A 23,465-nucleotide genomic window follows, 5' to 3' on the forward strand; every position below is an offset into this window, starting at 1 on the left:
CTAGCAAAGCTGCGCGTGCCGTCGCCGTCAAGCAAAGCGCCGTGTTCCTTGGGCGCCTAGCAGAGAAGTGCCTGCGTTCGGCGCCTCGCCGCATTGCAGCCTAGCAAAGCGCTGCGTGCCTTCGGCGGCTGGCAAAGCAGTGCGTGCCTTCGCCGCCTCACACACCGCGTTGTGCCTTCGGCGCCTGGCAAAGCAGCGCGTGCCTTCGCCGCCTGGCCTCCTAAGAAAGCGCTGCGTGCCTTCTCGCCCTCGCCGCCTAGCAAAGCGCCGTGTTCCTTCGGCGCCTAGCAAAGCAGCGCGTGCCTTCGCCGCCTAAGAAAGCGCTGCGTGCCTTTTCGCCCTCGCCGCCCAACAAAGCGCCCTGTCCCTTCACCGCCTCCCGAACCGCTTCGTCCCTTCGCCGCCTCGCCGCCTAGCAAAGCGCTGCTTGCCTTCGCCGCCTCACACACCGCTGCGTCCCTTCGCCGCCTCGCCGCTTAGCAAACGCCGTGGGAGCGCCGAAGGGACACGGCGCTTTTGTAGGCGCCGAAGGCACGTGGCGCTTTGCTAAGCACCGAGGCAGCGAAGGCACGCAGCCATTTGATCGTGCTCGACGGGCTCGGGCGCCTTGCTAGGCGGCGAGGCGGCGAAGGCACGCAGCGCTTTGCCAGGCGCCCAGGGACGCAGCGCTCGGCGAGGGCACGCAGTGCTTTGCCAGGCGCCGAAGGCACTCAGCGCTTTGCCAGGCGCCGAAGGCACGCAGCGCTCTAGCAGGCGGCGAGGGCACACAGTGCTTTGCTAGGCGGCGAGCGGACGTGCAGCTTTGCTAGGCAGCCAAGGCTGAGGACGCTTTGCTAGGCGCTTTGCTAGGCGGCCAAGGCACGAAGCGATTTGGGAGGCGGCGAAGGCACACGGCGCTTTGCTAGGCGGCGAGGGCGAGAAGGCACGCAGCGCTTTCTGAGGCGGCGAGGCGGCCAAGGCACGCGCTGCTTTGCTAGGCGCCGAAGGCACGCAGCGCTTCCTTCGTTTGCGAGGCAGCGAAGAGATGGAGCGCTTTGCTTCTTGGCCAGGCAGCGAACAGGCGCCGTGCTTTGCTTTCTGCCACTCAGCGAATACACGCAGCGCTCTGCTTTTTGGCGAGGCAGTGAACAGATGCAGCGTTTAGTTTGCGAGGCGGCCAAGAGACGCGGCGCTTTGCATGCTGGCGAGGCGGCGAGCAGATCGAGTGCTTTGCTTGTTGGCGAGGCAGCGAAGAGATGCAGCGGTTTGCTTGTTGGCGAGGCAGCGAAGAGATTCAGCAGTCTCCTTGTTTGTGACACAGCGACCATGCCCAGTGCTTGCTCTTTGTGCGAGGCAGCGAAGAGATGCAGCACTTTGCTTGTGCACCAGGTGGCGCAGTGGCATGGCGGATGACTTTTTCGCCTGGAGGCGAAGCGAGGCAGCACTTTGTTAGTTGGCGAGGCAGCGAAGAGACGCAGCAGGCTGCTTGTTTGTGAGACAGCCAACATGCACAGTGCTTAGCTATTGTGCGAGGCAGCGAATGAGGGCAGAGGAAATCGCTTTGTGCCTTCGCCGCCTCGCTGCCTAGCAAAGCGTCGTCTGCCTTGGGCGCCTAGCAAAGCTGCGCGTGCCGTCGCCGTCAAGCAAAGCGCCGTGTTCCTTGGGCGCCTAGCAGAGAAGTGCCTGCGTTCGGCGCCTCGCCGCATTGCAGCCTAGCAAAGCGCTGCGTGCCTTCGGCGGCTGGCAAAGCAGTGCGTGCCTTCGCCGCCTCACACACCGCGTTGTGCCTTCGGCGCCTGGCAAAGCAGCGCGTGCCTTCGCCGCCTGGCCTCCTAAGAAAGCGCTGCGTGCCTTCTCGCCCTCGCCGCCTAGCAAAGCGCCGTGTTCCTTCGGCGCCTAGCAAAGCAGCGCGTGCCTTCGCCGCCTAAGAAAGCGCTGCGTGCCTTTTCGCCCTCGCCGCCCAACAAAGCGCCCTGTCCCTTCACCGCCTCCCGAACCGCTTCGTCCCTTCGCCGCCTCGCCGCCTAGCAAAGCGCTGCTTGCCTTCGCCGCCTCACACACCGCTGCGTCCCTTCGCCGCCTCGCCGCTTAGCAAACGCCGTGGGAGCGCCCAAGGCACACGGCGCTTTTGTAGGCGCCGAAGGCACGTGGCACTTTGCTAAGCACCGAGGCAGCGAAGGCACGCAGCCATTTGATCGTGCTCGACGGGCTCGGGCGCTTTGCTAGGCGGCGAGGCGGCGAAGGCACGCAGCGCTTTGCCAGGCGCCCAGGGACGCAGCGCTCGGCGAGGGCACGCAGTGCTTTGCCAGGCGCCGAAGGCACTCAGCGCTTTGCCAGGCGCCGAAGGCACGCAGCGCTCTAGCAGGCGGCGAGGGCACACAGTGCTTTGCTAGGCGGCGAGCGGACGTGCAGCTTTGCTAGGCAGCCAAGGCTGAGGACGCTTTGCTAGGCGCTTTGCTAGGCGGCCAAGGCACGAAGCGATTTGGGAGGCGGCGAAGGCACACGGCGCTTTGCTAGGCGGCGAGGGCGAGAAGGCACGCAGCGCTTTCTGAGGCGGCGAGGCGGCCAAGGCACGCGCTGCTTTGCTAGGCGCCGAAGGCACGCAGCGCTTCCTTCGTTTGCGAGGCAGCGAAGAGATGGAGCGCTTTGCTTCTTGGCCAGGCAGCGAACAGGCGCCGTGCTTTGCTTTCTGCCACTCAGCGAATACACGCAGCGCTCTGCTTTTTGGCGAGGCAGTGAACAGATGCAGCGTTTAGTTTGCGAGGCGGCCAAGAGACGCGGCGCTTTGCATGCTGGCGAGGCGGCGAGCAGATCGAGTGCTTTGCTTGTTGGCGAGGCAGCGAAGAGATGCAGCGGTTTGCTTGTTGGCGAGGCAGCGAAGAGATTCAGCAGTCTCCTTGTTTGTGACACAGCGACCATGCCCAGTGCTTGCTCTTTGTGCGAGGCAGCGAAGAGATGCAGCACTTTGCTTGTGCACCAGGTGGCGCAGTGGCATGGCGGATGACTTTTTCGCCTGGAGGCGAAGCGAGGCAGCACTTTGTTAGTTGGCGAGGCAGCGAAGAGACGCAGCAGGCTGCTTGTTTGTGAGACAGCCAACATGCACAGTGGTTAGCTATTGTGCGAGGCAGCGAATGAGGGCAGAGCAAATCGCTTTGTGCCTTCGCCGCCTCGCTGCCTAGCAAAGCGTCGTCTGCCTTGGGCGCCTAGCAAAGCAGCGCGTGCCTTCGCCGCCTCACACACCGCGTTGTGCCTTCGGCGCCTGGCAAAGCAGCGCGTGCCTTCGCCGCCTGGCCTCCTAAGAAAGCGCTGCGTGCCTTCTCGCCCTCGCCGCCTAGCAAAGCGCCGTGTTCCTTCGGCGCCTAGCAAAGCAGCGCGTGCCTTCGCCGCCTAAGAAAGCGCTGCGTGCCTTTTCGCCCTCGCCGCCCAACAAAGCGCCCTGTCCCTTCACCGCCTCCCGAACCGCTTCGTCCCTTCGCCGCCTCGCCGCCTAGCAAAGCGCTGCTTGCCTTCGCCGCCTCACACACCGCTGCGTCCCTTCGCCGCCTCACCGCTTAGCAAACGCCGTGGGAGCGCCCAAGGCACACGGCGCTTTTGTAGGCGCCGAAGGCACGTGGCGCTTTGCTAAGCACCGAGGCAGCGAAGGCACGCAGCCATTTGATCGTGCTCGACGGGCTCGGGCGCTTTGCTAGGCGGCGAGGCGGCGAAGGCACGCAGCGCTTTGCCAGGCGCCCAGGGACGCAGCGCTCGGCGAGGGCACGCAGTGCTTTGCCAGGCGCCGAAGGCACTCAGCGCTTTGCCAGGCACCGAAGGCACGCAGCGCTCTAGCAGGCGGCGAGGGCACACAGTGCTTTGCTAGGCGGCGAGCGGACGTGGAGCTTTGCTAGGCAGCCAAGGCTGAGGACGCTTTGCTAGGCGCTTTGCTAGGTGGCGAAGGCACGAAGCGATTTGGGAGGCGGCGAAGGCACACGGCGCTTTGCTAGGCGGCGAGGGCGAGAAGGCACGCAGCGCTTTCTGAGGCGGCGAGGCGGCCAAGGCACGCGCTGCTTTGCTAGGCGCCGAAGGCACGCAGCGCTTCCTTCGTTTGCGAGGCAGCGAAGAGATGGAGCGCTTTGCTTCTTGGCCAGGCAGCGAACAGGCGCCGTGCTTTGCTTTCTGCCACTCAGCGAATACACGCAGCGCTCTGCTTTTTGGCGAGGCAGTGAACAGATGCAGCGTTTAGTTTGCGAGGCGGCCAAGAGACGCGGCGCTTTGCATGCTGGCGAGGCGGCGAGCAGATCGAGTGCTTTGCTTGTTGGCGAGGCAGCGAAGAGATGCAGCGGTTTGCTTGTTGGCGAGGCAGCGAAGAGATTCAGCAGTCTCCTTGTTTGTGACACAGCGACCATGCCCAGTGCTTGCTCTTTGTGCGAGGCAGCGAAGAGATGCAGCCCTTTGCTTGTGCACCAGGTGGCGCAGTGGCATGGCGGATGACTTTTTCGCCTGGAGGCGAAGCGAGGCAGCACTTTGTTAGTTGGCGAGGCAGCGAAGAGACGCAGCAGGCTGCTTGTTTGTGAGACAGCCAACATGCACAGTGGTTAGCTATTGTGCGAGGCAGCGAATGAGGGCAGAGCAAATCGCTTTGTGCGTTCGCCGCCTCGCTGCCTAGCAAAGCGTCGTCTGCCTTGGGCGCCTAGCAAAGCAGCGCGTGCCTTCGCCGCCTCACACACCGCGTTGTGCCTTCGGCGCCTGGCAAAGCAGCGCGTGCCTTCGCCGCCTGGCCTCCTAAGAAAGCGCTGCGTGCCTTCTCGCCCTCGCCGCCTAGCAAAGCGCCGTGTTCCTTCGGCGCCTAGCAAAGCAGCGCGTGCCTTCGCCGCCTAAGAAAGCGCTGCGTGCCTTTTCGCCCTCGCCGCCCAACAAAGCGCCCTGTCCCTTCACCGCCTCCCGAACCGCTTCGTCCCTTCGCCGCCTCGCCGCCTAGCAAAGCGCTGCTTGCCTTCGCCGCCTCACACACCGCTGCGTCCCTTCGCCGCCTCGCCGCTTAGCAAACGCCGTGGGAGCGCCGAAGGGACACGGCGCTTTTGTAGGCGCCGAAGGCACGTGGCGCTTTGCTAAGCACCGAGGCAGCGAAGGCACGCAGCCATTTGATCGTGCTCGACGGGCTCGGGCGCCTTGCTAGGCGGCGAGGCGGCGAAGGCACGCAGCGCTTTGCCAGGCGCCCAGGGACGCAGCGCTCGGCGAGGGCACGCAGTGCTTTGCCAGGCGCCGAAGGCACTCAGCGCTTTGCCAGGCGCCGAAGGCACGCAGCGCTCTAGCAGGCGGCGAGGGCACACAGTGCTTTGCTAGGCGGCGAGCGGACGTGCAGCTTTGCTAGGCAGCCAAGGCTGAGGACGCTTTGCTAGGCGCTTTGCTAGGCGGCCAAGGCACGAAGCGATTTGGGAGGCGGCGAAGGCACACGGCGCTTTGCTAGGCGGCGAGGGCGAGAAGGCACGCAGCGCTTTCTGAGGCGGCGAGGCGGCCAAGGCACGCGCTGCTTTGCTAGGCGCCGAAGGCACGCAGCGCTTCCTTCGTTTGCGAGGCAGCGAAGAGATGGAGCGCTTTGCTTCTTGGCCAGGCAGCGAACAGGCGCCGTGCTTTGCTTTCTGCCACTCAGCGAATACACGCAGCGCTCTGCTTTTTGGCGAGGCAGTGAACAGATGCAGCGTTTAGTTTGCGAGGCGGCCAAGAGACGCGGCGCTTTGCATGCTGGCGAGGCGGCGAGCAGATCGAGTGCTTTGCTTGTTGGCGAGGCAGCGAAGAGATGCAGCGGTTTGCTTGTTGGCGAGGCAGCGAAGAGATTCAGCAGTCTCCTTGTTTGTGACACAGCGACCATGCCCAGTGCTTGCTCTTTGTGCGAGGCAGCGAAGAGATGCAGCACTTTGCTTGTGCACCAGGTGGCGCAGTGGCATGGCGGATGACTTTTTCGCCTGGAGGCGAAGCGAGGCAGCACTTTGTTAGTTGGCGAGGCAGCGAAGAGACGCAGCAGGCTGCTTGTTTGTGAGACAGCCAACATGCACAGTGCTTAGCTATTGTGCGAGGCAGCGAATGAGGGCAGAGGAAATCGCTTTGTGCCTTCGCCGCCTCGCTGCCTAGCAAAGCGTCGTCTGCCTTGGGCGCCTAGCAAAGCTGCGCGTGCCGTCGCCGTCAAGCAAAGCGCCGTGTTCCTTGGGCGCCTAGCAGAGAAGTGCCTGCGTTCGGCGCCTCGCCGCATTGCAGCCTAGCAAAGCGCTGCGTGCCTTCGGCGGCTGGCAAAGCAGTGCGTGCCTTCGCCGCCTCACACACCGCGTTGTGCCTTCGGCGCCTGGCAAAGCAGCGCGTGCCTTCGCCGCCTGGCCTCCTAAGAAAGCGCTGCGTGCCTTCTCGCCCTCGCCGCCTAGCAAAGCGCCGTGTTCCTTCGGCGCCTAGCAAAGCAGCGCGTGCCTTCGCCGCCTAAGAAAGCGCTGCGTGCCTTTTCGCCCTCGCCGCCCAACAAAGCGCCCTGTCCCTTCACCGCCTCCCGAACCGCTTCGTCCCTTCGCCGCCTCGCCGCCTAGCAAAGCGCTGCTTGCCTTCGCCGCCTCACACACCGCTGCGTCCCTTCGCCGCCTCGCCGCTTAGCAAACGCCGTGGGAGCGCCCAAGGCACACGGCGCTTTTGTAGGCGCCGAAGGCACGTGGCACTTTGCTAAGCACCGAGGCAGCGAAGGCACGCAGCCATTTGATCGTGCTCGACGGGCTCGGGCGCTTTGCTAGGCGGCGAGGCGGCGAAGGCACGCAGCGCTTTGCCAGGCGCCCAGGGACGCAGCGCTCGGCGAGGGCACGCAGTGCTTTGCCAGGCGCCGAAGGCACTCAGCGCTTTGCCAGGCGCCGAAGGCACGCAGCGCTCTAGCAGGCGGCGAGGGCACACAGTGCTTTGCTAGGCGGCGAGCGGACGTGCAGCTTTGCTAGGCAGCCAAGGCTGAGGACGCTTTGCTAGGCGCTTTGCTAGGCGGCCAAGGCACGAAGCGATTTGGGAGGCGGCGAAGGCACACGGCGCTTTGCTAGGCGGCGAGGGCGAGAAGGCACGCAGCGCTTTCTGAGGCGGCGAGGCGGCCAAGGCACGCGCTGCTTTGCTAGGCGCCGAAGGCACGCAGCGCTTCCTTCGTTTGCGAGGCAGCGAAGAGATGGAGCGCTTTGCTTCTTGGCCAGGCAGCGAACAGGCGCCGTGCTTTGCTTTCTGCCACTCAGCGAATACACGCAGCGCTCTGCTTTTTGGCGAGGCAGTGAACAGATGCAGCGTTTAGTTTGCGAGGCGGCCAAGAGACGCGGCGCTTTGCATGCTGGCGAGGCGGCGAGCAGATCGAGTGCTTTGCTTGTTGGCGAGGCAGCGAAGAGATGCAGCGGTTTGCTTGTTGGCGAGGCAGCGAAGAGATTCAGCAGTCTCCTTGTTTGTGACACAGCGACCATGCCCAGTGCTTGCTCTTTGTGCGAGGCAGCGAAGAGATGCAGCACTTTGCTTGTGCACCAGGTGGCGCAGTGGCATGGCGGATGACTTTTTCGCCTGGAGGCGAAGCGAGGCAGCACTTTGTTAGTTGGCGAGGCAGCGAAGAGACGCAGCAGGCTGCTTGTTTGTGAGACAGCCAACATGCACAGTGGTTAGCTATTGTGCGAGGCAGCGAATGAGGGCAGAGGAAATCGCTTTGTGCCTTCGCCGCCTCGCTGCCTAGCAAAGCGTCGTCTGCCTTGGGCGCCTAGCAAAGCAGCGCGTGCCTTCGCCGCCTCACACACCGCGTTGTGCCTTCGGCGCCTGGCAAAGCAGCGCGTGCCTTCGCCGCCTGGCCTCCTAAGAAAGCGCTGCGTGCCTTCTCGCCCTCGCCGCCTAGCAAAGCGCCGTGTTCCTTCGGCGCCTAGCAAAGCAGCGCGTGCCTTCGCCGCCTAAGAAAGCGCTGCGTGCCTTTTCGCCCTCGCCGCCCAACAAAGCGCCCTGTCCCTTCACCGCCTCCCGAACCGCTTCGTCCCTTCGCCGCCTCGCCGCCTAGCAAAGCGCTGCTTGCCTTCGCCGCCTCACACACCGCTGCGTCCCTTCGCCGCCTCACCGCTTAGCAAACGCCGTGGGAGCGCCCAAGGCACACGGCGCTTTTGTAGGCGCCGAAGGCACGTGGCGCTTTGCTAAGCACCGAGGCAGCGAAGGCACGCAGCCATTTGATCGTGCTCGACGGGCTCGGGCGCTTTGCTAGGCGGCGAGGCGGCGAAGGCACGCAGCGCTTTGCCAGGCGCCCAGGGACGCAGCGCTCGGCGAGGGCACGCAGTGCTTTGCCAGGCGCCGAAGGCACTCAGCGCTTTGCCAGGCACCGAAGGCACGCAGCGCTCTAGCAGGCGGCGAGGGCACACAGTGCTTTGCTAGGCGGCGAGCGGACGTGGAGCTTTGCTAGGCAGCCAAGGCTGAGGACGCTTTGCTAGGCGCTTTGCTAGGTGGCGAAGGCACGAAGCGATTTGGGAGGCGGCGAAGGCACACGGCGCTTTGCTAGGCGGCGAGGGCGAGAAGGCACGCAGCGCTTTCTGAGGCGGCGAGGCGGCCAAGGCACGCGCTGCTTTGCTAGGCGCCGAAGGCACGCAGCGCTTCCTTCGTTTGCGAGGCAGCGAAGAGATGGAGCGCTTTGCTTCTTGGCCAGGCAGCGAACAGGCGCCGTGCTTTGCTTTCTGCCACTCAGCGAATACACGCAGCGCTCTGCTTTTTGGCGAGGCAGTGAACAGATGCAGCGTTTAGTTTGCGAGGCGGCCAAGAGACGCGGCGCTTTGCATGCTGGCGAGGCGGCGAGCAGATCGAGTGCTTTGCTTGTTGGCGAGGCAGCGAAGAGATGCAGCGGTTTGCTTGTTGGCGAGGCAGCGAAGAGATTCAGCAGTCTCCTTGTTTGTGACACAGCGACCATGCCCAGTGCTTGCTCTTTGTGCGAGGCAGCGAAGAGATGCAGCCCTTTGCTTGTGCACCAGGTGGCGCAGTGGCATGGCGGATGACTTTTTCGCCTGGAGGCGAAGCGAGGCAGCACTTTGTTAGTTGGCGAGGCAGCGAAGAGACGCAGCAGGCTGCTTGTTTGTGAGACAGCCAACATGCACAGTGGTTAGCTATTGTGCGAGGCAGCGAATGAGGGCAGAGCAAATCGCTTTGTGCGTTTGCCGCCTCGCTGCCTAGCAAAGCGTCGTCTGCCTTGGGCGCCTAGCAAAGCAGCGCGTGCCTTCGCCGCCTCACACACCGCGTTGTGCCTTCGGCGCCTGGCAAAGCAGCGCGTGCCTTCGCCGCCTGGCCTCCTAAGAAAGCGCTGCGTGCCTTCTCGCCCTCGCCGCCTAGCAAAGCGCCGTGTTCCTTCGGCGCCTAGCAAAGCAGCGCGTGCCTTCGCCGCCTAAGAAAGCGCTGCGTGCCTTTTCGCCCTCGCCGCCCAACAAAGCGCCCTGTCCCTTCACCGCCTCCCGAACCGCTTCGTCCCTTCGCCGCCTCGCCGCCTAGCAAAGCGCTGCTTGCCTTCGCCGCCTCACACACCGCTGCGTCCCTTCGCCGCCTCGCCGCTTAGCAAACGCCGTGGGAGCGCCCAAGGCACACGGCGCTTTTGTAGGCGCCGAAGGCACGTGGCGCTTTGCTAAGCACCGAGGCAGCGAAGGCACGCAGCCATTTGATCGTGCTCGACGGGCTCGGGCGCTTTGCTAGGCGGCGAGGCGGCGAAGGCACGCAGCGCTTTGCCAGGCGCCCAGGGACGCAGCGCTCGGCGAGGGCACGCAGTGCTTTGCCAGGCGCCGAAGGCACTCAGCGCTTTGCCAGGCACCGAAGGCACGCAGCGCTCTAGCAGGCGGCGAGGGCACACAGTGCTTTGCTAGGCGGCGAGCGGACGTGGAGCTTTGCTAGGCAGCCAAGGCTGAGGACGCTTTGCTAGGCGCTTTGCTAGGCGGCGAAGGCACGAAGCGATTTGGGAGGCGGCGAAGGCACACGGCGCTTTGCTAGGCGGCGAGGGCGAGAAGGCACGCAGCGCTTTCTGAGGCGGCGAGGCGGCCAAGGCACGCGCTGCTTTGCTAGGCGCCGAAGGCACGCAGCGCTTCCTTCGTTTGCGAGGCAGCGAAGAGATGGAGCGCTTTGCTTCTTGGCCAGGCAGCGAACAGGCGCCGTGCTTTGCTTTCTGCCACTCAGCGAATACACGCAGCGCTCTGCTTTTTGGCGAGGCAGTGAACAGATGCAGCGTTTAGTTTGCGAGGCGGCCAAGAGACGCGGCGCTTTGCATGCTGGCGAGGCGGCGAGCAGATCGAGTGCTTTGCTTGTTGGCGAGGCAGCGAAGAGATGCAGCGGTTTGCTTGTTGGCGAGGCAGCGAAGAGATTCAGCAGTCTCCTTGTTTGTGACACAGCGACCATGCCCAGTGCTTGCTCTTTGTGCGAGGCAGCGAAGAGATGCAGCCCTTTGCTTGTGCACCAGGTGGCGCAGTGGCATGGCGGATGACTTTTTCGCCTGGAGGCGAAGCGAGGCAGCACTTTGTTAGTTGGCGAGGCAGCGAAGAGACGCAGCAGGCTGCTTGTTTGTGAGACAGCCAACATGCACAGTGGTTAGCTATTGTGCGAGGCAGCGAATGAGGGCAGAGCAAATCGCTTTGTGCGTTCGCCGCCTCGCTGCCTAGCAAAGCGTCGTCTGCCTTGGGCGCCTAGCAAAGCAGCGCGTGCCTTCGCCGCCTCACACACCGCGTTGTGCCTTCGGCGCCTGGCAAAGCAGCGCGTGCCTTCGCCGCCTGGCCTCCTAAGAAAGCGCTGCGTGCCTTCTCGCCCTCGCCGCCTAGCAAAGCGCCGTGTTCCTTCGGCGCCTAGCAAAGCAGCGCGTGCCTTCGCCGCCTAAGAAAGCGCTGCGTGCCTTTTCGCCCTCGCCGCCCAACAAAGCGCCCTGTCCCTTCACCGCCTCCCGAACCGCTTCGTCCCTTCGCCGCCTCGCCGCCTAGCAAAGCGCTGCTTGCCTTCGCCGCCTCACACACCGCTGCGTCCCTTCGCCGCCTCGCCGCTTAGCAAACGCCGTGGGAGCGCCCAAGGCACACGGCGCTTTTGTAGGCGCCGAAGGCACGTGGCGCTTTGCTAAGCACCGAGGCAGCGAAGGCACGCAGCCATTTGATCGTGCTCGACGGGCTCGGGCGCTTTGCTAGGCGGCGAGGCGGCGAAGGCACGCAGCGCTTTGCCAGGCGCCCAGGGACGCAGCGCTCGGCGAGGGCACGCAGTGCTTTGCCAGGCGCCGAAGGCACTCAGCGCTTTGCCAGGCGCCGAAGGCACGCAGCGCTCTAGCAGGCGGCGAGGGCACACAGTGCTTTGCTAGGCGGCGAGCGGACGTGCAGCTTTGCTAGGCAGCCAAGGCTGAGGACGCTTTGCTAGGCGCTTTGCTAGGCGGCGAAGGCACGAAGCGATTTGGGAGGCGGCGAAGGCACACGGCGCTTTGCTAGGCGGCGAGGGCGAGAAGGCACGCAGCGCTTTCTGAGGCGGCGAGGCGGCCAAGGCACGCGCTGCTTTGCTAGGCGCCGAAGGCACGCAGCGCTTCCTTCGTTTGCGAGGCAGCGAAGAGATGGAGCGCTTTGCTTCTTGGCCAGGCAGCGAACAGGCGCCGTGCTTTGCTTTCTGCCACTCAGCGAATACACGCAGCGCTCTGCTTTTTGGCGAGGCAGTGAACAGATGCAGCGTTTAGTTTGCGAGGCGGCCAAGAGACGCGGCGCTTTGCATGCTGGCGAGGCGGCGAGCAGATCGAGTGCTTTGCTTGTTGGCGAGGCAGCGAAGAGATGCAGCGGTTTGCTTGTTGGCGAGGCAGCGAAGAGATTCAGCAGTCTCCTTGTTTGTGACACAGCGACCATGCCCAGTGCTTGCTCTTTGTGCGAGGCAGCGAAGAGATGCAGCACTTTGCTTGTGCACCAGGTGGCGCAGTGGCATGGCGGATGACTTTTTCGCCTGGAGGCGAAGCGAGGCAGCACTTTGTTAGTTGGCGAGGCAGCGAAGAGACGCAGCAGGCTGCTTGTTTGTGAGACAGCCAACATGCACAGTGGTTAGCTATTGTGCGAGGCAGCGAATGAGGGCAGAGCAAATCGCTTTGTGCGCTCGCCGCCTCGCTGCCTAGCAAAGCGTCGTCTGCCTTGGGCGCCTAGCAAAGCTGCGCGTGCCGTCGCCGTCAAGCAAAGCGCCGTGTTCCTTGGGCGCCTAGCAAAGAAGTGCCTGCGTTGGGCGCCTCGCCGCATTGCAGCCTAGCAAAGCGCTGCGTGCCTTCGGCGGCTGGCAAAGCAGTGCGTGCCTTCGCCGCCTCACACACCGCGTTGTGCCTTCGGCGCCTGGCAAAGCAGCGCGTGCCTTCGCCGCCTGGCCTCCTAAGAAAGCGCTGCGTGCCTTCTCGCCCTCGCCGCCTAGCAAAGCGCCGTGTCCCTTCGCCGCCTCGCCGCCTAGCAAAGCTCCGCGTGCCGTCGCCGCCTACAAAGCGCCGTGTTCCTTCGGCGCCTAGCAAAGCAGCGCGTGCCTTCGCCGCCTAAGAAAGCGCTGCGTGCCTTTTCGCCCTCGCCGCCCAACAAAGCGCCCTGTCCCTTCACCGCCTCCCGAACCGCTTCGTCCCTTCGCCGCCTCGCCGCTTAGCAAACGCCGTGGGAGCGCCGAAGGGACACGGCGCTTTTGTAGGCGCCGAAGGCACGTGGCGCTTTGCTAAGCACCGAGGCAGCGAAGGCACGCAGCCATTTGATCGTGCTCGACGGGCTAGGGCGCCTTGCTAGGCGGCGAGGCGGCGAAGGCACGCAGCGCTTTGCCAGGCGCCCAGGGACGCAGCGCTCGGCGAGGGCACGCAGTGCTTTGCCAGGCGCCGAAGGCACTCAGCGCTTTGCCAGGCGCCGAAGGCACGCAGCGCTCTAGCAGGCGGCGAGGGCACACAGTGCTTTGCTAGGCGGCGAGCGGACGTGCAGCTTTGCTAGGCAGCCAAGGCTGAGGACGCTTTGCTAGGCGCTTTGCTAGGCGGCCAAGGCACGAAGCGATTTGGGAGGCGGCGAAGGCACACGGCGCTTTGCTAGGCGGCGAGGGCGAGAAGGCACGCAGCGCTTTCTGAGGCGGCGAGGCGGCCAAGGCACGCGCTGCTTTGCTAGGCGCCGAAGGCACGCAGCGCTTCCTTCGTTTGCGAGGCAGCGAAGAGATGGAGCGCTTTGCTTCTTGGCCAGGCAGCGAACAGGCGCCGTGCTTTGCTTTCTGCCACTCAGCGAATACACGCAGCGCTCTGCTTTTTGGCGAGGCAGTGAACAGATGCAGCGTTTAGTTTGCGAGGCGGCCAAGAGACGCGGCGCTTTGCATGCTGGCGAGGCGGCGAGCAGATCGAGTGCTTTGCTTGTTGGCGAGGCAGCGAAGAGATGCAGCGGTTTGCTTGTTGGCGAGGCAGCGAAGAGATTCAGCAGTCTCCTTGTTTGTGACACAGCGACCATGCCCAGTGCTTGCTCTTTGTGCGAGGCAGCGAAGAGATGCAGCACTTTGCTTGTGCACCAGGTGGCGCAGTGGCATGGCGGATGACTTTTTCGCCTGGAGGCGAAGCGAGGCAGCACTTTGTTAGTTGGCGAGGCAGCGAAGAGACGCAGCAGGCTGCTTGTTTGTGAGACAGCCAACATGCACAGTGGTTAGCTATTGTGCGAGGCAGCGAATGAGGGCAGAGGAAATCGCTTTGTGCCTTCGCCGCCTCGCTGCCTAGCAAAGCGTCGTCTGCCTTGGGCGCCTAGCAAAGCTGCGCGTGCCGTCGCCGTCAAGCAAAGCGCCGTGTTCCTTGGGCGCCTAGCAGAGAAGTGCCTGCGTTCGGCGCCTCGCCGCATTGCAGCCTAGCAAAGCGCTGCGTGCCTTCGGCGGCTGGCAAAGCAGTGCGTGCCTTCGCCGCCTCACACACCGCGTTGTGCCTTCGGCGCCTGGCAAAGCAGCGCGTGCCTTCGCCGCCTGGCCTCCTAAGAAAGCGCTGCGTGCCTTCTCGCCCTCGCCGCCTAGCAAAGCGCCGTGTTCCTTCGGCGCCTAGCAAAGCAGCGCGTGCCTTCGCCGCCTAAGAAAGCGCTGCGTGCCTTTTCGCCCTCGCCGCCCAACAAAGCGCCCTGTCCCTTCACCGCCTCCCGAACCGCTTCGTCCCTTCGCCGCCTCGCCGCCTAGCAAAGCGCTGCTTGCCTTCGCCGCCTCACACACCGCTGCGTCCCTTCGCCGCCTCGCCGCTTAGCAAACGCCGTGGGAGCGCCCAAGGCACACGGCGCTTTTGTAGGCGCCGAAGGCACGTGGCGCTTTGCTAAGCACCGAGGCAGCGAAGGCACGCAGCCATTTGATCGTGCTCGACGGGCTCGGGCGCTTTGCTAGGCGGCGAGGCGGCGAAGGCACGCAGCGCTTTGCCAGGCGCCCAGGGACGCAGCGCTCGGCGAGGGCACGCAGTGCTTTGCCAGGCGCCGAAGGCACTCAGCGCTTTGCCAGGCGCCGAAGGCACGCAGCGCTCTAGCAGGCGGCGAGGGCACACAGTGCTTTGCTAGGCGGCGAGCGGACGTGCAGCTTTGCTAGGCAGCCAAGGCTGAGGACGCTTTGCTAGCCGCTTTGCTAGGCGGCGAAGGCACGAAGCGATTTGGGAGGCGGCGAAGGCACACGGCGCTTTGCTAGGCGGCGAGGGCGAGAAGGCACGCAGCGCTTTCTGAGGCGGCGAGGCGGCCAAGGCACGCGCTGCTTTGCTAGGCGCCGAAGGCACGCAGCGCTTCCTTCGTTTGCGAGGCAGCGAAGAGATGGAGCGCTTTGCTTCTTGGCCAGGCAGCGAACAGGCGCCGTGCTTTGCTTTCTGCCACTCAGCGAATACACGCAGCGCTCTGCTTTTTGGCGAGGCAGTGAACAGATGCAGCGTTTAGTTTGCGAGGCGGCCAAGAGACGCGGCGCTTTGCATGCTGGCGAGGCGGCGAGCAGATCGAGTGCTTTGCTTGTTGGCGAGGCAGCGAAGAGATGCAGCGGTTTGCTTGTTGGCGAGGCAGCGAAGAGATTCAGCAGTCTCCTTGTTTGTGACACAGCGACCATGCCCAGTGCTTGCTCTTTGTGCGAGGCAGCGAAGAGATGCAGCACTTTGCTTGTGCACCAGGTGGCGCAGTGGCATGGCGGATGACTTTTTCGCCTGGAGGCGAAGCGAGGCAGCACTTTGTTAGTTGGCGAGGCAGCGAAGAGACGCAGCAGGCTGCTTGTTTGTGAGACAGCCAACATGCACAGTGGTTAGCTATTGTGCGAGGCAGCGAATGAGGGCAGAGGAAATCGCTTTGTGCCTTCGCCGCCTCGCTGCCTAGCAAAGCGTCGTCTGCCTTGGGCGCCTAGCAAAGCTGCGCGTGCCGTCGCCGTCAAGCAAAGCGCCGTGTTCCTTGGGCGCCTAGCAGAGAAGTGCCTGCGTTCGGCGCCTCGCCGCATTGCAGCCTAGCAAAGCGCTGCGTGCCTTCGGCGGCTGGCAAAGCAGTGCGTGCCTTCGCCGCCTCACACACCGCGTTGTGCCTTCGGCGCCTGGCAAAGCAGCGCGTGCCTTCGCCGCCTGGCCTCCTAAGAAAGCGCTGCGTGCCTTCTCGCCCTCGCCGCCTAGCAAAGCGCCGTGTTCCTTCGGCGCCTAGCAAAGCAGCGCGTGCCTTCGCCGCCTAAGAAAGCGCTGCGTGCCTTTTCGCCCTCGCCGCCCAACAAAGCGCCCTGTCCCTTCACCGCCTCCCGAACCGCTTCGTCCCTTCGCCGCCTCGCCGCCTAGCAAAGCGCTGCTTGCCTTCGCCGCCTCACACACCGCTGCGTCCCTTCGCCGCCTCGCCGCTTAGCAAACGCCGTGGGAGCGCCCAAGGCACACGGCGCTTTTGTAGGCGCCGAAGGCACGTGGCGCTTTGCTAAGCACCGAGGCAGCGAAGGCACGCAGCCATTTGATCGTGCTCGACGGGCTCGGGCGCTTTGCTAGGCGGCGAGGCGGCGAAGGCACGCAGCGCTTTGCCAGGCGCCCAGGGACGCAGCGCTCGGCGAGGGCACGCAGTGCTTTGCCAGGCGCCGAAGGCACTCAGCGCTTTGCCAGGCGCCGAAGGCACGCAGCGCTCTAGCAGGCGGCGAGGGCACACAGTGCTTTGCTAGGTGGCGAGCGGACGTGCAGCTTTGCTAGGCAGCCAAGGCTGAGGACGCTTTGCTAGCCGCTTTGCTAGGCGGCGAAGGCACGAAGCGATTTGGGAGGCGGCGAAGGCACACGGCGCTTTGCTAGGCGGCGAGGGCGAGAAGGCACGCAGCGCTTTCTGAGGCGGCGAGGCGGCCAAGGCACGCGCTGCTTTGCTAGGCGCCGAAGGCACGCAGCGCTTCCTTCGTTTGCGAGGCAGCGAAGAGATGGAGCGCTTTGCTTCTTGGCCAGGCAGCGAACAGGCGCCGTGCTTTGCTTTCTGCCACTCAGCGAATAGACGCAGCGCTCTGCTTTTTGGCGAGGCAGTGAACAGATGCAGCGTTTAGTTTGCGAGGCGGCCAAGAGACGCGGCGCTTTGCATGCTGGCGAGGCGGCGAGCAGATCGAGTGCTTTGCTTGTTGGCGAGGCAGCGAAGAGATGCAGCGGTTTGCTTGTTGGCGAGGCAGCGAAGAGATTCAGCAGTCTCCTTGTTTGTGACACAGCGACCATGCCCAGTGCTTGCTCTTTGTGCGAGGCAGCGAAGAGATGCAGCACTTTGCTTGTGCACCAGGTGGCGCAGTGGCATGGCGGATGACTTTTTCGCCTGGAGGCGAAGCGAGGCAGCACTTTGTTAGTTGGCGAGGCAGCGAAGAGACGCAGCAGGCTGCTTGTTTGTGAGACAGCCAACATGCACAGTGGTTAGCTATTGTGCGAGGCAGCGAATGAGGGCAGAGCAAATCGCTTTGTGCCTTCGCCGCCTCGCTGCCTAGCAAAGCGTCGTCTGCCTTGGGCGCCTAGCAAAGCTGCGCGTGCCGTCGCCGTCAAGCAAAGCGCCGTGTTCCTTGGGCGCCTAGCAAAGAAGTGCCTGCGTTGGGCGCCTCGCCGCATTGCAGCCTAGCAAAGCAGTGCGTGCCTTTGCCGCCTCACACACCGCGTTGTGCCTTCGGCGCCTGGCAAAGCAGCGCGTGCCTTCGCCGCCTGGCCTCCTAAAAAAGCGCTGCGTGCCTTCTCGCCCTCGCCGCCTAGCAAAGCGCCGTGTCCCTTCGCCGCCTCGCCGCCTAGCAAAGCTCCGCGTGCCGTCGCCGCCTACAAAGCGCCGTGTTCCTTCGGCGCCTAGCAAAGCAGCGCGTGCCTTCGCCGCCTAAGAAAGCGCTGCGTGCCTTTTCGCCCTCGCCGCCCAACAAAGCGCCCTGTCCCTTCACCGCCTCCCGAACCGCTTCGTCCCTTCGCCGCCTCGCCGCCTAGCAAAGCGCTGCTTGCCTTCGCCGCCTCACACACCGCTGCGTCCCTTCGCCGCCTCGCCGCTTAGCAAACGCCGTGGGAGCGCCCAAGGCACACGGCGCTTTTGTAGGTGCCGAAGGCACGTGGCGCTTTGCTAAGCACCGAGGCAGCGAAGGCACGCAGCCATTTGATCGTGCTCGACGGGCTCGGGCGCCTTGCTAGGCGGCGAGGCGGCGAAGGCACGCAGCGCTTTGCCAGGCGCCCAGGGACGCAGCGCTCGGCGAGGGCACGCAGTGCTTTGCCAGGCGCCGAAGGCACTCAGCGCTTTGCCAGGCGCCGAAGGCACGCAGCGCTCTAGCAGGCGGCGAGGGCACACAGTGCTTTGCTAGGCGGCGAGCGGACGTGCAGCTTTGCTAGGCAGCGAAGGCTGAGGACGCTTTGCTAGGCGCTTTGCTAGGCGGCGAAGGCACGAAGCGATTTGGGAGGCGGCAAAGGCACACGGCGCTTTGCTAGGCGGCGAGGGCGAGAAGGCACGCAGCGCTTTCTGAGGCGGCGAGGCGGCCAAGGCACGCGCTGCTTTGCTAGGCGCCGACGGCACGCAGCGCTTCCTTCGTTTGCGAGGCAGCGAAGAGATGGAGCGCTTTGCTTCTTGGCCAGGCAGCGAACAGGCGCCGTGCTTTGCTTTCTGCCACTCAGCGAATACACGCAGCGCTCTGCTTTTTGGCGAGGCAGTGAACAGATGCAGCGTTTAGTTTGCGAGGCGGCCAAGAGACGCGGCGCTTTGCATGCTGGCGAGGCGGCGAGCAGATCGAGTGCTTTGCTTGTTGGCGAGGCAGCGAAGAGATGCAGCGGTTTGCTTGTTGGCGAGGCAGCGAAGAGATTCAGCAGTCTCCTTGTTTGTGACACAGCGACCATGCCCAGTGCTTGCTCTTTGTGCGAGGCAGCGAAGAGATGCAGCACTTTGCTTGTGCACCAGGTGGCGCAGTGGCATGGCGGATGACTTTTTCGCCTGGAGGCGAAGCGAGGCAGCACTTTGTTAGTTGGCGAGGCAGCGAAGAGACGCAGCAGGCTGCTTGTTTGTGAGACAGCCAACATGCACAGTGGTTAGCTATTGTGCGAGGCAGCGAATGAGGGCAGAGGAAATCGCTTTGTGCCTTCGCCGCCTCGCTGCCTAGCAAAGCGTCGTCTGCCTTGGGCGCCTAGCAAAGCTGCGCGTGCCGTCGCCGTCAAGCAAAGCGCCGTGTTCCTTGGGCGCCTAGCAGAGAAGTGCCTGCGTTCGGCGCCTCGCCGCATTGCAGCCTAGCAAAGCGCTGCGTGCCTTCGGCGGCTGGCAAAGCAGTGTGTGCCTTCGCCGCCTCACACACCGCGTTGTGCCTTCGGCGCCTGGCAAAGCAGCGCGTGCCTTCGCCGCCTGGCCTCCTAAGAAAGCGCTGCGTGCCTTCTCGCCCTCGCCGCCTAGCAAAGCGCCGTGTTCCTTCGGCGCCTAGCAAAGCAGCGCGTGCCTTCGCCGCCTAAGAAAGCGCTGCGTGCCTTTTCGCCCTCGCCGCCCAACAAAGCGCCCTGTCCCTTCACCGCCTCCCGAACCGCTTCGTCCCTTCGCCGCCTCGCCGCCTAGCAAAGCGCTGCTTGCCTTCGCCGCCTCACACACCGCTGCGTCCCTTCGCCGCCTCGCCGCTTAGCAAACGCCGTGGGAGCGCCCAAGGCACACGGCGCTTTTGTAGGCGCCGAAGGCACGTGGCGCTTTGCTAAGCACCGAGGCAGCGAAGGCACGCAGCCATTTGATCGTGCTCGACGGGCTCGGGCGCCTTGCTAGGCGGCGAGGCGGCGAAGGCACGCAGCGCTTTGCCAGGCGCCCAGGGACGCAGCGCTCGGCGAGGGCACGCAGTGCTTTGCCAGGCGCCGAAGGCACTCAGCGCTTTGCCAGGCGCCGAAGGCACGCAGCGCTCTAGCAGGCGGCGAGGGCACACAGTGCTTTGCTAGGCGGCGAGCGGACGTGCAGCTTTGCTAGGCAGCCAAGGCTGAGGACGCTTTGCTAGGCGCTTTGCTAGGCGGCGAAGGCACGAAGCGATTTGGGAGGCGGCGAAGGCACACGGCGCTTTGCTAGGCGGCGAGGGCGAGAAGGCACGCAGCGCTTTCTGAGGCGGCGAGGCGGCCAAGGCACGCGCTGCTTTGCTAGGCGCCGAAGGCACGCAGCGCTTCCTTCGTTTGCGAGGCAGCGAAGAGATGGAGCGCTTTGCTTCTTGGCCAGGCAGCGAAGAGGCGCCGTGCTTTGCTTTCTGCCACTCAGCGAATAGACGCAGCGCTCTGCTTTTTGGCGAGGCAGTGAACAGATGCAGCGTTTAGTTTGCGAGGCGGCCAAGAGACGCGGCGCTTTGCATGCTGGCGAGGCGGCGAGCAGATCGAGTGCTTTGCTTGTTGGCGAGGCAGCGAAGAGATGCAGCGGTTTGCTTGTTGGCGAGGCAGCGAAGAGATTCAGCAGTCTCCTTGTTTGTGACACAGCGACCATGCCCAGTGCTTGCTCTTTGTGCGAGGCAGCGAAGAGATGCAGCACTTTGCTTGTGCACCAGGTGGCGCAGTGGCATGGCGGATGACTTTTTCGCCTGGAGGCGAAGCGAGGCAGCACTTTGTTAGTTGGCGAGGCAGCGAAGAGACGCAGCAGGCTGCTTGTTTGTGAGACAGCCAACATGCACAGTGGTTAGCTATTGTGCGAGGCAGCGAATGAGGGCAGAGGAAATCGCTTTGTGCCTTCGCCGCCTCGCTGCCTAGCAAAGCGTCGTCTGCCTTGGGCGCCTAGCAAAGCTGCGCGTGCCGTCGCCGTCAAGCAAAGCGCCGTGTTCCTTGGGCGCCTAGCAGAGAAGTGCCTGCGTTCGGCGCCTCGCCGCATTGCAGCCTAGCAAAGCGCTGCGTGCCTTCGGCGGCTGGCAAAGCAGTGCGTGCCTTCGCCGCCTCACACACCGCGTTGTGCCTTCGGCGCCTGGCAAAGCAGCGCGTGCCTTCGCCGCCTGGCCTCCTAAGAAAGCGCTGCGTGCCTTCTCGCCCTCGCCGCCTAGCAAAGCGCCGTGTTCCTTCGGCGCCTAGCAAAGCAGCGCGTGCCTTCGCCGCCTAAGAAAGCGCTGCGTGCCTTTTCGCCCTCGCCGCCCAACAAAGCGCCCTGTCCCTTCACCGCCTCCCGAACCGCTTCGTCCCTTCGCCGCCTCGCCGCCTAGCAAAGCGCTGCTTGCCTTCGCCGCCTCACACACCGCTGCGTCCCTTCGCCGCCTCGCCGCTTAGCAAACGCCGTGGGAGCGCCCAAGGCACACGGCGCTTTTGTAGGCGCCGAAGGCACGTGGCGCTTTGCTAAGCACCGAGGCAGCGAAGGCACGCAGCCATTTGATCGTGCTCGACGGGCTCGGGCGCTTTGCTAGGCGGCGAGGCGGCGAAGGCACGCAGCGCTTTGCCAGGCGCCCAGGGACGCAGCGCTCGGCGAGGGCACGCAGTGCTTTGCCAGGCGCCGAAGGCACTCAGCGCTTTGCCAGGCGCCGAAGGCACGCAGCGCTCTAGCAGGCGGCGAGGGCACACAGTGCTTTGCTAGGCGGCGAGCGGACGTGCAGCTTTGCTAGGCAGCCAAGGCTGAGGACGCTTTGCTAGCCGCTTTGCTAGGCGGCGAAGGCACGAAGCGATTTGGGAGGCGGCGAAGGCACACGGCGCTTTGCTAGGCGGCGAGGGCGAGAAGGCACGCAGCGCTTTCTGAGGCGGCGAGGCGGCCAAGGCACGCGCTGCTTTGCTAGGCGCCGAAGGCACGCAGCGCTTCCTTCGTTTGCGAGGCAGCGAAGAGATGGAGCGCTTTGCTTCTTGGCCAGGCAGCGAACAGGCGCCGTGCTTTGCTTTCTGCCACTCAGCGAATAGACGCAGCGCTCTGCTTTTTGGCGAGGCAGTGAACAGATGCAGCGTTTAGTTTGCGAGGCGGCCAAGAGACGCGGCGCTTTGCATGCTGGCGAGGCGGCGAGCAGATCGAGTGCTTTGCTTGTTGGCGAGGCAGCGAAGAGATGCAGCGGTTTGCTTGTTGGCGAGGCAGCGAAGAGATTCAGCAGTCTCCTTGTTTGTGACACAGCGACCATGCCCAGTGCTTGCTCTTTGTGCGAGGCAGCGAAGAGATGCAGCACTTTGCTTGTGCACCAGGTGGCGCAGTGGCATGGCGGATGACTTTTTCGCCTGGAGGCGAAGCGAGGCAGCACTTTGTTAGTTGGCGAGGCAGCGAAGAGACGCAGCAGGCTGCTTGTTTGTGAGACAGCCAACATGCACAGTGGTTAGCTATTGTGCGAGGCAGCGAATGAGGGCAGAGCAAATCGCTTTGTGCCTTCGCCGCCTCGCTGCCTAGCAAAGCGTCGTCTGCCTTGGGCGCCTAGCAAAGCTGCGCGTGCCGTCGCCGTCAAGCAAAGCGCCGTGTTCCTTGGGCGCCTAGCAGAGAAGTGCCTGCGTTGGGCGCCTCGCCGCATTGCAGCCTAGCAAAGCAGTGCGTGCCTTCGCCGCCTCACACACCGCGTTGTGCCTTCGGCGCCTGGCAAAGCAGCGCGTGCCTTCGCCGCCTGGCCTCCTAAAAAAGCGCTGCGTGCCTTCTCGCCCTCGCCGCCTAGCAAAGCGCCGTGTCCCTTCGCCGCCTCGCCGCCTAGCAAAGCTCCGCGTGCCGTCGCCGCCTACAAAGCGCCGTGTTCCTTCGGCGCCTAGCAAAGCAGCGCGTGCCTTCGCCGCCTAAGAAAGCGCTGCGTGCCTTTTCGCCCTCGCCGCCCAACAAAGCGCCCTGTCCCTTCACCGCCTCCCGAACCGCTTCGTCCCTTCGCCGCCTCGCCGCCTAGCAAAGCGCTGCTTGCCTTCGCCGCCTCACACACCGCTGCGTCCCTTCGCCGCCTCGCCGCTTAGCAAACGCCGTGGGAGCGCCCAAGGCACACGGCGCTTTTGTAGGTGCCGAAGGCACGTGGCGCTTTGCTAAGCACCGAGGCAGCGAAGGCACGCAGCCATTTGATCGTGCTCGACGGGCTCGGGCGCCTTGCTAGGCGGCGAGGCGGCGAAGGCACGCAGCGCTTTGCCAGGCGCCCAGGGACGCAGCGCTCGGCGAGGGCACGCAGTGCTTTGCCAGGCGCCGAAGGCACTCAGCGCTTTGCCAGGCGCCGAAGGCACGCAGCGCTCTAGCAGGCGGCGAGGGCACACAGTGCTTTGCTAGGCGGCGAGCGGACGTGCAGCTTTGCTAGGCAGCGAAGGCTGAGGACGCTTTGCTAGGCGCTTTGCTAGGCGGCGAAGGCACGAAGCGATTTGGGAGGCGGCAAAGGCACACGGCGCTTTGCTAGGCGGCGAGGGCGAGAAGGCACGCAGCGCTTTCTGAGGCGGCGAGGCGGCCAAGGCACGCGCTGCTTTGCTAGGCGCCGAAGGCACGCAGCGCTTCCTTCGTTTGCGAGGCAGCGAAGAGATGGAGCGCTTTGCTTCTTGGCCAGGCAGCGAACAGGCGCCGTGCTTTGCTTTCTGCCACTCAGCGAATAGACGCAGCGCTCTGCTTTTTGGCGAGGCAGTGAACAGATGCAGCGTTTAGTTTGCGAGGCGGCCAAGAGACGCGGCGCTTTGCATGCTGGCGAGGCGGCGAGCAGATCGAGTGCTTTGCTTGTTGGCGAGGCAGCGAAGAGATGCAGCGGTTTGCTTGTTGGCGAGGCAGCGAAGAGATTCAGCAGTCTCCTTGTTTGTGACACAGCGACCATGCCCAGTGCTTGCTCTTTGTGCGAGGCAGCGAAGAGATGCAGCACTTTGCTTGTGCACCAGGTGGCGCAGTGGCATGGCGGATGACTTTTTCGCCTGGAGGCGAAGCGAGGCAGCACTTTGTTAGTTGGCGAGGCAGCGAAGAGACGCAGCAGGCTGCTTGTTTGTGAGACAGCCAACATGCACAGTGGTTAGCTATTGTGCGAGGCAGCGAATGAGGGCAGAGGAAATCGCTTTGTGCCTTCGCCGCCTCGCTGCCTAGCAAAGCGTCGTCTGCCTTGGGCGCCTAGCAAAGCTGCGCGTGCCGTCGCCGTCAAGCAAAGCGCCGTGTTCCTTGGGCGCCTAGCAGAGAAGTGCCTGCGTTCGGCGCCTCGCCGCATTGCAGCCTAGCAAAGCGCTGCGTGCCTTCGGCGGCTGGCAAAGCAGTGCGTGCCTTCGCCGCCTCACACACCGCGTT

The sequence above is a fragment of the Apteryx mantelli genome, chromosome 10 (genome assembly GCF_036417845.1).
Source record: "Apteryx mantelli isolate bAptMan1 chromosome 10, bAptMan1.hap1, whole genome shotgun sequence".
Lineage (NCBI taxonomy): Eukaryota > Metazoa > Chordata > Aves > Apterygiformes > Apterygidae > Apteryx > Apteryx mantelli.